The sequence below is a fragment of the Physella acuta genome, unplaced genomic scaffold (assembly GCF_028476545.2).
Source record: "Physella acuta isolate Inbredline_101_S28 unplaced genomic scaffold, ASM2847654v3 ptg000259l, whole genome shotgun sequence".
NCBI lineage: Eukaryota > Metazoa > Mollusca > Gastropoda > Physidae > Physella > Physella acuta.
In genome coordinates, this window is record NW_026731778.1 from 1 (window position 1) to 15255 (window position 15255).

The 15255-nt window shown below is 37.6% G+C and overlaps 1 long non-coding RNA gene and 1 other non-coding gene across 2 annotated transcripts; both read right to left on the minus strand.

Moving 5' to 3' along the window:
* Window positions 1-789: 789 nt before the first annotated feature.
* Window positions 790-931, minus strand: LOC131938926 (U4 spliceosomal RNA). The gene has a single exon (XR_009386373.1). It is a non-coding gene; the product is annotated as a U4 spliceosomal RNA (small nuclear RNA).
* A 3163-nt stretch (window positions 932-4094) lies between these two features.
* On the minus strand, window positions 4095-9498 carry LOC131938897 (uncharacterized). The gene is made up of 3 exons (XR_009386372.1): window positions 9227-9498; window positions 4718-4779; window positions 4095-4275 (listed from the first exon to the last, which is right to left on the minus strand). It is a non-coding gene; the product is annotated as an uncharacterized LOC131938897 (long non-coding RNA).
* Window positions 9499-15255: the final 5757 nt, after the last annotated feature.

The window sequence follows — 15255 nt, forward strand, 5'->3', positions numbered from 1 at the left end:
ATATATTATATATATATAATATATATATATATATATATATATATACAATTAATGGGGGCATCTTCCTTTGGGTTTGCCCCGGCAGCAACATAGCTCTGCACGCCACTGAGTGTGGGATGTGTTGTGGATTGTCGTTCTGGATGGTGAATCTGCGATTGTTTGTGTGCGGGATTGTGGTTATTGTAGGTGTAGATTTGCTGACTGTTTGCAGTGCCTTAAATCAGTGTTTCGTTGCTCATGGCTGGCGGGACCCATCTAAGGATTCCGATGATTTTTGTCCTTGTGGTATCTGTCGAATTTCAAAGTGTATGGGCCGTGTGTTTTTGTGGTGCCGTCCCAGATCCGCTACATCAAACTCGTTGGACGAGAAGTACCAGGTATCCCCTCGTCCATAGTTGAGCAGCAGTATCTGGTGTGGGCTAATGATCTTGCGCAAGAGGTGACCAGGGATGTTCTGGTGGTTGGTTTGATTGGATGGTGACTTGAATTACTGTAGGCGAGTCGAAGAGCTCAGGAGCTATCTCATCAGACTGGTCTATTGTGATTGTTGTCTTGATATCTGAAACTGAAAGAGTTTGGGCCCAAGTTTTCATTAAGCCACCCGAACCGTAGTCCGGGTGGCTCCTCTCCGGATCTCTCGACCTAGAGGGAACAAAAATGGGCGCAACCCCATTGTTGACTTTTGTGATAGTTGCATAGTCCATTTCTTAATATCGTATAAAAGTGTGATTGAACAAATAACATTAACCGATGTTACTGTTGCATCAACACTTGTGACAGGATGAAAAACAATTGATGGACGCTAAAAATTTATCTCTCAATAGAATACTATTATCTTAGTCCCAAGTTATCATTGGGATTAGTTTTCAACTAGCAATAACCACGCCTCGGTAAAACCTCATTGGCTATGGTACCGCCACTGCGCAAAAGCTACAGAAATATGTGCACAATGGAGGACCCACCGTAAAACTTTCTGTTGGATCCGTATGGTTACAGTTAATTAAATAAATATGTAAATAATATAATACATCAGTACATACAACATATAAATGCAATTAATATCAATGTTATAATAATATTTATTTTATGCATGTTAAATAATAATGTAATATTTACCCAATCATTATTTAATGTGATAGATAAGTATAAATTATGTTGTTTTTATTTTACACATAAGGGAGCCAGCTCTTTGTAAGGGGAAATAACTATTGAATATTACAAAGTGGCTCAGAACATATTCAGTGTTTCTTCCAGAATTTTTCTCCGGGGGGCACTTGAAATTTTCGGGGGGGGGGGGGGGGGCGGTAGACTTTCTTTGGGGGGGGGGGGGGCGGACACTGTTAAAAGTATATATTTTCTAGATAAATTATACTCATTTCATTTCGTTCGGGGGGGGGGGGGAAGAAACTCTGGACATATTGGCTCCCGACAAATTGGCTCCCGATATAAGGACTCACGACAATGGGCTCACGAAAATTGTGCTCACGACATATTGGCTCCCGACAAATGGGTTCCCGACATATTGGCTTCCGACAAAATGACTCCCGACATATTGGCTCCAAACTAATGAATCGTATGACCACTATTGGCATAAAAGTAACCATTTTGTCCTACCTCCACTACCACTATAACCTCTTTTAAATGCCTGAATGAAATTGTTTTTCACGAACCAACATCAATTCACAAACAAATCGAGCCCTTCTAAAATTTTGATAATGTTTAAAGATCTGATAATCCTTAAATTAAAACATACTATTTCTTATAATAGATAAACTATTATACAAATAAGGCCTGCCGAACAAAAGATGCATACGATTGTATTACTTAAGTGTAGGATAAGCTAACTCTAAAGAATATTGAAGAAGAGGTCGCACTGGCAGGTATCATATTCAATGAGACTGTTTTGCCGGGAGACTTAGTCTCTACGGAAACCGTATTGTCAGTGGTCCTTTTGTCTGGAGCCAAATTGACAGGAGCCTATTTGTCTGGAGCCGTAATAACGTGGGCCGTTTGGTTGAGAAACTAAATGACAAGAGCCTATTGGGCTTGTAAGTTGTTAAAGTAGCTTACCAAGTTCTCGCTCCGGTAGTTGCCAGCTGGCGTTTTTTCGTTTTTTTCAAACCAAATGTGAATATTTTTTATTTTTTTTTTTTAAGTTATGAAATCTACTTTCGTTTTTGGAATAAAAAAAACTCCGACAATAAGTTGTTTTAAGTAAATTAAGTTTAAAATAACACACACACACAAATATATTATATTTTATATAGATCTAGATAGATCTAGAATACAACCTGTATAATAATAATACATCTATAATCTATATAAAATATGATATTTATAGGCCTAAAAGATTTCAATCGTAAATCTGAAATCAAGCCTAATTTAATTAATAAATATATATAGCCTAGATCTAGAGTCTAGATTTCTAGATCTAGAATTCTATATCTAGATCTATGACTTAAAAAAAAAACCCTCTTGAAAATTCCGACTTAGACAGTAACATACTACATACAGGATTTATTTTTAATTTATAGACTCAAGAGTAGTCTAGAGTTCTAGATCTAGTTTCTTTTATTTTACAGTGTAGTTGAGTGGAATTAATTACTAAATTACTAAATAGGCTATTTACTTTAAGACAGGTAGACTAGAATATGTTCAATATCAATTTATATATAGAATCTAGATTATTCTAGATCTAGCGAAGTTTAGTGTAGTCTTGTTGTAGAACTTAAGAACTAAATCTAGAGTGTAGGCAACTGTAGTAATTTAGATCTAGAATCTAGTACTGTGTGAAGTCATTTTAGGGGGTGGGGGTCTGGCTTTTTGTGACGATGTGTAGGGGGAGGGGGGGGGAGGTAAAAATTGTCAAAAAAATGCGTGACGTCATTTATAGATGACCCCCATGGAGAAGATCCACACAGAAACAGTTGAAGGAAAGGGGCCTAACATTCAAACAGGTAGAGGTACCAACATGATTTTAGAGATTATGTAGATATACATATATATATATATATAGGGGGAGGGGTAGAGAGAGAGAGAGGGTTCATCTGTAAATTGCATCACACATTTTATGATGATTTTTACCTCCCCCTCATAAAGGAGGGCAGTAAAAAGAAGAATGTATGATAGCTGGGTAATCCTAATTTATATAATCAGATTATTGTGGTAAATAAAAGTCAACATATCTAGCCTAACAAAATGCCATGAATTTAAAATATATATTATGACTTAGAGAAAGTTTGGTGAAATGGAAATATCTGCAAATTTGATTTATTGATGATGTGTAACTTGTTTATATTATTCCTTTGGAGCTGATATTAATAAAAGTTAATGAAATTATAGAGTTTTATCCAATTGATGTTTCTAAAGCCTTGCATGAACTTAATTTAAATATATTTAGCTGCCCAGGCAAAGAACCCAATGAATTTTCCAGAATTGGCTTGTCGTTTGACCGATGGTAACAAAGAGAATCACCTAGGATCTTCGCTGATAAGAAAATCTGAAGACATACCTTATTCTTCTATATCTAAATGTGATTTGTCTAATGAAAATATTTATTCAGAGACAATTGCTAAAGATATTTTACCATTATTTCAAACATCATCTTCTGAAATGTTTTCTATCTCTAAACCTTCCACAATTTCTTCAAGTTTCAAGAGATATTTTAACATCATTGCCTACTTCCCACAGTTCTTATGTTCAAAATTAGCAATTTTCTGAGAAACAAAGTAATAATAAATTTGTACCCAGTGTTTTAGTTTCAGCTCCATTAAAATTTAATAAACCAATCAATTTCAAAATTAAATGTTTCTTATCCCATATGAAAGTAGTCTGTTTTATTTAAGAAAAATCACCTTTAAAAAAATTTAATGTTTGAATGTCAATAAATTGTTGACATGGACTGGTTTGCGGGTAAGCTTTTATACTTAGTGTACAATAAAGATTCAGTTTTGATGTCAATATAGTTGCTTCTGAAAGAATTAAACTATAAACAATAGCATTTATATTAATATCTCAATGGCAGTTCAGTATACTTTCATCATTGTTTTCAAATAACAAAACAGAACTACAGTTTTAAAATTGAAAAAAAAAATGAAAATAATTTCATAAATGGATGGTTTTTTAATTACTTAAAACAGAAGATGCATCAATACAGCATTACAATGTATATGATTAATATTTCTTTTCATGGACAATCATCATTTAAATTCTTCATTAAAAGTTAAATTCAGCTTCCTTGTGTCTAAAAATCCACATCCATGCTGTTCCATTTACCTAGAAATTAAATAAATAATATTTTTAACAACTTTCTGTAATATGAAAAAATTAATCATTGATTAAAACAGACAGCCAATATAGCAGTTGAATTAAAATTCACCTGTTTCTGTGACATTTGCATGTAAAATTAGAGTGTTCAGAGGTATATACCCAGCCACCTTTAATTTCCCTATCTTGAGCCAGGTACTCATGAGAGCTGGTACTCATGAGACTTAGGACATCATACCAGGACTAAAACCAGGGATCTGAACTCTTATCTTTTAGGATAGAAATGTGAAAGCTACTGTCTGACAGTCCCACTATCAAGCCATACATATTAATACTTACAGTATATAATCTTAGTAGCAACATATTCTTTAAGAATTAGAACACTGAATCGATTTCAAACTTGGGCTTAAGCTGAAAAATGGCTTATTATAAAAAAAAAAATTCAGCTCACCTTTAGTTCAAGATCAGCACCAATAGCCACAGTAAAGTGTGAGAAAATTGCTTGCCAAGTACCTAGGGAATTTAAATATAATAAATTATTAAGTTTATCCATATATTATATTAAAATAATTATTTAACTAATATGAGATATTAATATATATATATATATATATATATATATATATATATATATATATATATATATATATATATATATATATATATTATAAAAGGTTTAATTTATTGTAAAGGTTCAGTTTTCTATCTACTTAGCTTGTCTTAAAAACTAAAATATCTGGTTTACAGTTAACCATATCTTAACTATTACAAAACTATTAGTTTCATTTTCATTACTTGTAACTAAAAATTGTAGTCAATAGATCTAAAACTTAATTCTATTAACAGCTAACTGTAACCATACTGACTCTGACCAATTTATTAATTTTTGTACCCTGTAATTCATTAATAATTAGGCTTATACTAAAAGGCCGAAAGTTATCAATTGTAGATTTTATAGTCCCTGGTCTAGACTAACAAGACTAGCCTACAAGTCTAATAGTACTAATACACATGATCTAGTTTATAAGTTTACTACTAGGCAACTTGCTAGAAGACTAGTACTTAACCAAACTTTAACTTGCTAAAAATAAAAGGGCCTAATACAATAATAGATGGCCTAGTAATACTTTTTTTTTACTGTGCTACTAACACTGCTTTTGGTACTATTACTATGACTAACTAACTACTAACTAAACTCTATTGTAGCTTGATGGAGATCTATCATCTTGCTCTTCTAGTAGTCTACACTACTTACTACTTAGAAAAGTAGTAGCACTACTGTAACAATTTCAAACTAAATTTAATCTATATATTACTAGATCTACTCATTGCAACACTGTAGTCTGATAAGTCTGTAAGTAGCCCTAAATGTATTTAGACCTAGATTCTAGTCTAATTTAGTTTCAGTCTAGTTATTAGTACCTACACTCTACAATAGTCTACAGTACTTTACACTACACTCTACTACTACTCTAATCACTCTACTGGCTACTGATCTAGATCTAGTAAATAGCTAGAGTAGATCTAGTCTAGATTCTAGATATAAAAAAAATTAATTTAAAATTAAAAACAGGTTAGCCTTACTAGGCATTACTAGATCTAGCTCTTACTAAACTTAACTAATAACTAGGGTAGGTTTTACCTAAACTAGATCTAATCTAGATCTATCTAGATCTACTAGATGATCTAGATCTAGGGCCTACCATACTACCATCTGCAACTAGAATCTAGATCTAGATCTATTACTATTCTACTATCTCGATCTAGATCTAGTAATACTATCTATCTAGCCATCTATCTACAAGCTACTTCTAATTAATAACTAATATATAATAGGCCTACTTCTAAAATAATAAATATTAAACAGTAGGCCTAATCACTGAGTAATCAGTAAGTACTAGAGTCTAGTTCAGTAATCTAGCTAGATCTAGATCTATTAACATTGTTGTCTAAGTTCTAGATATCTAGATCTAATATCTAGATCTAGAATCTAGATTCGATTAATCTATATTCTATAATAATAGTTTCGCTGTCTGTGTATGTATGTATGTATGTATCTGACAAGAACGCTCTGACAAGAACGCTCTAGAGAAAACATAAGCAAAAATTCTATCTGACAAGAACGCTCTAGAGAAAACACTAGGAAATTAAAAACTCTCACAGTGAAACGAAAGACGAAGTATGACGTCGACACATTTAGCGTAGAGTAGAACATAATCTCAAACCAGAGAGTGCACACAGTAATGTAATTGCACACAGTAATGTAATGACGTCATTGATTATCGCGTAAACATTGAAAAAAGGAAATGTTGTCTAATCTAAATGGTTTGCGTGAAGAGTTTCTTGCATACAATTCTTCGGGTAGGGGCGAAGCCCCACCCCCCGCGTAAGAACGTCTGAGCCCCCCCCCCCCCCTCCCCAACTCAAAAGAAATTTCCTCATCGATACTCTATAATAAAATTACCGCCTAATTAATGTGTCTAATCTAAAAAGTGGTTTTCTTGCAATGGGACGGTAGACATGTTTTTTTTTTAGGGGGGGGGGGGGGGGGTGGAGGGGTGGGGGTGGGGGGTTGTGTGGGGGGGTGTGGGGGTGGGGGGGGTGGGGGTGGTGTGTGGGGGGGTGGGTTGGTTTCAGTGTTTCTTTCAGACTTTTTCCTCCCCGGAGAGGGGTGGGGGTACTTGAAATTTTCGGGGGCGGGGGTAGAATTTTCTGGGAGGGGGCGGACACTGGAAAAAGTATATAATTATATTTCGTTGAATGGGACGGTAGACATGTTTTTTTTTGGGGGTGGGGGGTGGTGGAGGGGTGGGGGGGGGGGGTGGTGTGTGGGGGGGGTGGGTTGGTTTCAGTGTTTCTTTCAGACTTTTTCCTCCCCGGAGAGGGGTGGGGGTACTTGAAATTTTCGGGGGCGGGGGTAGAATTTTCTGGGAGGGGGCGGACACTGGAAAAAGTATATAATTATATTTCGTTGAATGGGACGGTAGACATGTTTTTTTTGGGGGTGGGGATGGTGGAGGGGTGGGGGGGGGGTGGTGTGTGGGGGGGGGGTGGGGGGGGTGGGTTGGTTTCAGTGTTTCTTTCAGACTTTTTCCTCCCCGGAGAGGGGTGGGGGTACTTGAAATTTTCGGGGGCGGGGGTAGAATTTTCTGGGAGGGGGCGGACACTGGAAAAAGTATATAATTATATTTCGTTGAATGGGACGGTAGACATGTTTTTTTTTGGGGGGGTGGGGGGTGGGGGGGCGGTGTGTGGAGGGGGTGGTGTGTGGGGGTGAGGGGTGGGGGTGGTGTGTGGTGGGGGGTGGGGGTGGTGTGTGGGGGTGAGGGGTTGGGGTGGGGGTGGTGTGTGGTGGGGGGTGGGGGTGGTGTGTGGTGGGGGGTAGGGGTGGGGGTGGTGTGTGGGGGTGGGGGGTGGGGTGGGGGTGGTGTGTGGGGGTGGGGGTGGGGTGGGGGTGGTGTGTGGGGGGGTGGGTTGGTTTTAGTTTAGAGAAAAGAGACAGCACTATCAGCCTAGCGCCCGTTGTACCCTTCCTCAACGGGCCATTTTTCTCGTTAATACTAATAGTTTCGCTGTCTGTGTATGTATGTATGTATGTATCTGACAAGAACGCTCTGACAAGAACGCTCTAGAGAAAACATAAGCAAAAATTCTATCTGACAAGAACGCTCTAGAGAAAACACTAGGAAATTAAAAACTCTCACAGTGAAACGAAAGACGAAGTATGACGTCGACACATTTAGCGTAGAGTAGAACATAATCTCAAACCAGAGAGTGCACACAGTAATGTAATGACGTCATTGATTCTCGCGTAAACATTGAAAAAAAGGAAATGTTGTCTAATCTAAATGGTTTGCGTGAAGAGTTTCTTGCATACAATTCTTCGGGTAGGGGCGAAGCCCCACCCCCCGCGTAAGAACGTATGAGCCCCCCCCCCCCCCCCCCTCCCCAACTCAAAAGAAATTTCCTCATCGATACTCTATAATAAAATTACCGCCTAATTAATGTGTCTAATCTAAAAAGTGGTTTTCCTGCAATGGGACGGTAGACATGTTTTTTTTTTTTGGGGGGGGGGGGGGTGGGGGGGTGGGGGGGGGGGGTTGTGGGGGTGGGGGGGTGGTGTGTGGGGGGGTGGGTTGGTTTCAGTGTTTCTTTCAGACTTTTTCCTCCCCGGAGAGGGGTGGGGGTACTTGAAATTTTCGGGGGCGGGGGTAGAATTTTCTGGGAGGGGGCGGACACTGGAAAAAGTATATAATTATATTTCGTTGAATGGGACGGTAGACATGTTTTTTTTGGGGGGGTGGGGGGGGGGCGGTGTGTGGAGGGGGTGGTGTGTGGGGGTGAGGGGTGGGGGTGGGGGTGGTGTGTCGTGGGGGTGGGGGTGGTGTGTGGGGGTGAGGGGTTGGGGTGGGGGTGGTGTGTGGTGGGGGGTGGGGGTGGGGGTGGTGTGTGGGGGTGGGGGGTGGGGTGGGGGTGGTGTGTGGGGGGGGTGGGTTGGTTTTAGTTTAGAGAAAAGAGACAGCACTATCAGCCTAGCGCCCGTTGTACCCTTCCTCAACGGGCCATTTTTCTCGTAACTTAATAAGTAAGTCGTAGGCTGAGTGAGACTGGAAGTCATCCTCATTTTCCTGTTGTTTTAGTTTTTACCGTCATCCTTTTCTTAATATTTTTAATATTTTATCTAGATATTCTAGATCTAGATCACTAAAATACTAGATCTAGAATCTAGATCTAATATATTCTAATTCATGAACTTATACTCTTAGAACTAGATTAAAGCAATGTAGATCTTAGTAGGTAGATTCTAGAATCTAGATCTAGATCTAGATCTAGTCTAGGTCTAGATCTAGATCTAGGTCTGGGAATCTTAAGTCTCGTAGCAAAGACTGAGTAGAGTCAGAGTAATGTCCCCTAGACTTGGACAAACTATCAACAAAAGAAATAAAATCAATATACTTACCGCCACAAAACTTTTATATTCAAAAATGCATACACATGTGTTTGTTCCCATCCATATGAACAAAACAGCGTTGAAAGTTTTTACAGTTGTTGCATTTCTGGAACGTTTGATGATTTTGAAATCTTGAAGCGGGACCTACTAACAAATAGCCGCCATGTTTTTTGTTATCAATGGGAAACCCCGTTCACAACAATTGATTTAGTTCGAAAACTTTTATCTCTCCCTGGCTAACCAGACACGAATTAACGCGAGAAAGAACGATAAACTTACAAGTTCTATATGTCGGGAGCCTATATGTCGGGAGCCTAAATGACGGGAGCCTATATGTCGGGAGCCTAAATGACGGGAGCCTATTTGTCGGGAGCCTTAATGACGGGAGCCTATTTGTCGGGAGCCTAAATGACGGGAGCCCATTTGTCGGGAGCCTATATGACGAGGTCCATATGTCGGTGGCCCTTTTGACGGGGCCGTTTTGTCGGGGTCGTTTTGATGCCGCACGCGTGAACGACGTATATTGTACATGCGCAACAGCTATATCAGTCTTTATAAAGCATATGTACTTAAAAGACACAGCCAATCCGCTGTAAGGTTGCACTACACTGGTCTAAACAGCGAGCTGGGGTTATTTCTAATGTAAAATACCTTTTCGATCAATTAATCCTATAGATCAACAAGCTCAACTACAGATTGAGTACTATATGTAAAATGGATAATCCTGCAATGGAAAATCGTGAAACTCGTGGACATTCCGTAAGATTGTTTTATTTTATTAGTGAAGGTTTAGGTTAAAGTTTGAACTAATGCGTATGTTTTATCCTTAGGACCTAGTTCAACAATTGATTAAAAGTTAGGCCATAGCATTTGGCAAAAGGGTACTAAGTCTAATAAAGGATTAAAACTCACTTAAATTACCTGCACTACACCATTGTCGAATGTTAGGGACAAAAAATGTATCATAATGAGGATAAATAATAAGAATTATAATTGGATTAATAATATATACTTACACAGACATTTGACTGTCTAAAAACTGCTAATGTTAGTCATGTTTTTTTACAAATAAAAAATAAAAAAATAAGCTTGGATAGTGAATTAGCAAAGACATCGTCCATAATTTGCTATATTCAATAATAGTAGATCAAATCTACATTTTGCCAGTATTGCTACCTCAGCCTTGACATTGGCCTGCATCTGAAGTTGTACTCACGCCTGATTCCTTTAACCCTAAGCGTCGTCACAAGAAACGAAACATCCTCTACTTTACAACGATTTCTAAATCTACCACCCACACCCCTCTACAAATACACATCTCCCTGAATAATAATTTGATCAATACTTTAAAAAATCTTTCTATCAATTATATATATATATATATATATATATATATATATATATATATATATATATATATATATATATATATATATATATATATATATATATATTATATTTATATTTATATATATTTATATTTTATATATATATATATATATATATATATAAACAACTTTTTAACGACCGTCATGCATCAATGAACTGCAGCAAAAGCTTTAGGGACAGAAAACAGAAAAGTTACGAAAGATCTAAAGATCTAAACGTTTCAGAATAAATAAGAATCGATCGATTTTAAAGACAATTTTTTTGTAAGGTCGGTGCAGCCATATAGTGAACATAAACATCTGTTTGTGTTCACAGTAGCACATAGCGTCTGTGTATTTAGGTGAGACAGTAGCACCTAGTGTCTGTGTGTTTAGGTGAGACACAGTAGCACCTAGTGTCTGTGTGTTTAGGTGAGACAGTAGCACCTAGTGTCTGTGTGTTTAGGTGAGACACACTAGCACCTAGCGTCAGTGTGTTTAGGTTAGACACGGTGACACCTAGCGTCAGTGTGATTAGGTGAGTGTAAAGGTGGGGGTGAAGAAGAGGAAACCGGCCTGGTATAGTTTTGTGAAATCACACACAAGTCCAATTCAAGATTTAATGTTCTTTATTTACAAAAATCAATTTCCTACATCTACCTAACTAGTCTATACTATATACCAGTGAACAAACTGAAACTGGTTAGCCGTACCCCGCTATCTGAATATCCAAGGGATTATGTCCCCTTCCTAACCTCAGTCGCACACAAAATATGTTACGTCACTGACAGTGTTGTTTCCAATCACCGAAAGAAAGTTATCGAATACTGGGGGGAGGGGGAAGATGAGATGTGCTTCCCAATTCTCCCCCCCCCCTCCCCCCACCCCCACCCCTATCCAATGGGACACCTTAAAGAAAACTCGAAAAAAAAATCTGTTTTGTTAGGTAATTTGAAACCCCGACAATTTAAAAGGAGGTCTGAGTGTGTTTAGGTCAGGGGCGTAGCGAGGGGGGGGGGGGGGGGGCGGGGGGTGCGGACCGCACCGAGTGACTGACACCATTTAGGGGGGGGGGGGGTGACACCAAGACAAAAAATAGCAAAATATATAGAGAAAAACTTGAGGGGGGGTGCAAATCGAAAGTTTGAGGGGGTGCAAATCGAAAACTTGAGGGAGGGGTGCAAATCGAAAGTTTGAGGGGTGCAAGTCGAAAATTTGAAAGTTTGTCCCCGGGAAGGGTCGCTACGCCTCTGGGGGGGTGACACCATTAAGTGCCGCACCGGGTGACACCCGACCTCGCTACGGTCATATGTCAGAGTAAAGTTCAACCAAGCATAGGTGTTCGTGAAGGTTAACCAAAAGAAAAGAGTTATAAGTATGTAAATCTTTTTACTATCTGCCAAGGCTGTATGCATTGTATATGTGAATAACCGTAAATGCAGTGAAGAAAAAAAATTGAAAAGTTTTTTTGGCTGGGTACCATATAGAGTGAAACGCTGTTCGAGTTTTGGGCTATCGAAGTTTTGTTTTGTTGACAGCGTAGTCATGGGATACACACATATCCGGTTGTGGTTGTATAGTGTTTTAAAATGTGCTGTCGTAATCGCAACATTTAATGACGGTATCAAATGTTAAAGTTAATCGTTTGCAACTATAAGACTTACCTGCACATTTCTGGTTGGTATTAGCCAACTTCTGCACGTTGGTTCGGGTTAACTTCAGGGTCGGCTTCCTTTGCTATCAAACTTTCGAGTTTATACAAATGCACATGCACATGCACATGCACATGCACATGCGCATGCGCATGCGCATACGCATACGCATACACATACACATACACATACACATACACATACACATACACATACACATACACATACACATACACATACACATACACATACACATACACATACACATACACATACACATACACATACACATACACATACACATACACATACACATACACATACACATACACATACACATACACATACACATACACATACACATACACATACACATACACATACACATACACATACACATACACATACACATACACATACACATACACATACACATACACATACACATACACATACACATACACATACACATACACATACACATACACATACACATACACATACACATACACATACACATACACATACACATACACATACACATACACATACACATACACATACACATACACATACACATACACATACACATACACATACACATACACATACACATACACATATACATACGCATACGCATACGCATACACATACACATACACATACACATACGCATACGCATACACATACGCATACACATACGCATACGCATACGCATACCCATACCCATACGCATACCCATACCCATACCCATACCCATACCCATACGCATACGCATACGCATACGCATACGCATACGCATACGCATACGCATACGTATACGCATACGCATACACATACACATACACACATACGCACACATGCACACACGCACGCACACTTACACGCACAAAGAGAGATTTGTGCTTTTGCTTATGTAAATAAATGTTTATACTAATTACGCTGTATTGCCAGTCCTTCTTTTGTCAAATTTTTATTTAGCTGGCTTTTTACACCGACAATTATTTGTTTTTTTTTACATTTTAACAACCGACATTTTTATTTTCTAATATTTGGTTCGAACCTTGACTACCGCTGGACACTACAAAGATATACATTGTAAGCTCGTACCAAGGTCCCCAGCACAATTTTACTCAAGGTAATTTTTTTTATAAAGTGCTATTTAAAAGTCATTAAACGTAAAATATAATATAACCAGAAGCGCTTGAATTTTTTTGAGAATATTGAGGTAAAAATATTTGGTGAGAAAAAGTATTGAATAACTCTATATATATATATATATATATTATATATATATATATATATATATATATATATATATATATATATATATATATATATATATATATATATATATATATATATATATATATATATCAAAACATCAGTTCGTTATATTCACTTTCTTGTTAATACAGAAGCTGATCATCAGTTTAATTACACTCTTGTAAAATATAAAGCGACAAAAAAGCACATTTATTTAATTTCCTATATATAGTAAATAAACTTTTAAGGTCTATAAATCTCAACATTAGTTTGTTTTATTCACAATACAGATGCACCACCATCTTATGAAACCCTCTATGGAAGGGTCAAGGCTGCCAAACGAGAATCATCCAATGTGTGTACCTTCTTAATTCAGTTCATGAAAATCCTTTTTTCGACAAGTAGGTAGTTTACATTCTTCTTGTTTGTTAAACGCATAGGGAATAGTTCAGTTGCATACTAGGATTTTAGGGCCCCTGTATTACGCCATGGGTCCCAATGCCTTGTTTACGCTAACTTAACGGTAGCTACGCCACTGGAATAGTTTACTTTAAACTATATCGACGTATTTGAATGTAAAATATATAGTTCATTTTTTTTTCTAAAATATAGACATGTGTTGTTGTTTTTTTACAGTTGGTTGCGTAATACTCCAAGGAATTTTTTTGGCGATCCCTGTTTCCATGATTGCTGTTGGTAATATATTCTCTTAAAAACATTTTGAAACAAATGTAGTTCTCGATAAAATACTAATGGGCTTTTGCAGTAAGCTGTAGACTAAGAAAGAAAACAACAAAAAATGTTTCTTGTTTTAATAATAAATAATTATTTTCTTTTATATATTTTAAAATTGAATGACTATTTTTTCATGTCTACATAGTTATTTCTAATATAATTAGGTGCAGTTTACCTGAAAGATTGCCCATATCAGCGCATGATCCCGATCTACCTAATTGTGGCAGGATGCTTTTGTTGCTTCAGGAGCCTGTTTAGCTTCGCTCTAAGATGCCATCGATCAAAAGAGGAGGAGGGAATAGAGAGTAGTCTAAATATAAGTTGCTCCATTGATGTAATCATCGACTGTTTCCTGTTTGCTTGGTTCATTGCAGGTAGAACAACATCAGTATATTTATCACCTCATCGTTGCTAACCTACAAGTTCCTTGCATTCGTTTAATTTTTTTTCTGTGACATAGGCTATGGGAGGAGCATTCGTTTGGAAATGAAGGCTATAGTTGAAGAAGAATAATATGAGGAAGAAGTATTGAGGGAACTGCGCTATATTCTTTTTATAGACGAAACTAACTTGAGTGTACATTGCTCATGTGGGCCCTAAAACTCAAAAAAGGGATATAATAAAGCTTAGATGATTTTGAGAAAATATTTATTGAGTTGTTTCCTTTTTTGTCACTGGTAAAAGATGCTCTGTAAATTAATGTAGGCACTATAGTACTCCAGGAGAGAGAGCTTGGGAGAGCAATTTGTCCTTGTGCAGTTTGTCTGTTGATTTAAGTAGCTTAGCACTGACACTATGAGGAGGAAGCCAGGTTTTAGGGTAGCCGCGGTGGAAATCGGAGCGCCCTATTTCGCGATACCGTACGAGAGAGCAGCTACAGTTTATAATAGACAAAGGGAAACAACCAGTGTTTCTTCCAGACTTTTTTCACTTGAAATTTCCGGGGGTGGCGGTAGAATTTCTTCGGGGGGGGGGGGGGGGCGGCCACTGTTAAAAGTATATATTTTCTATATAAATT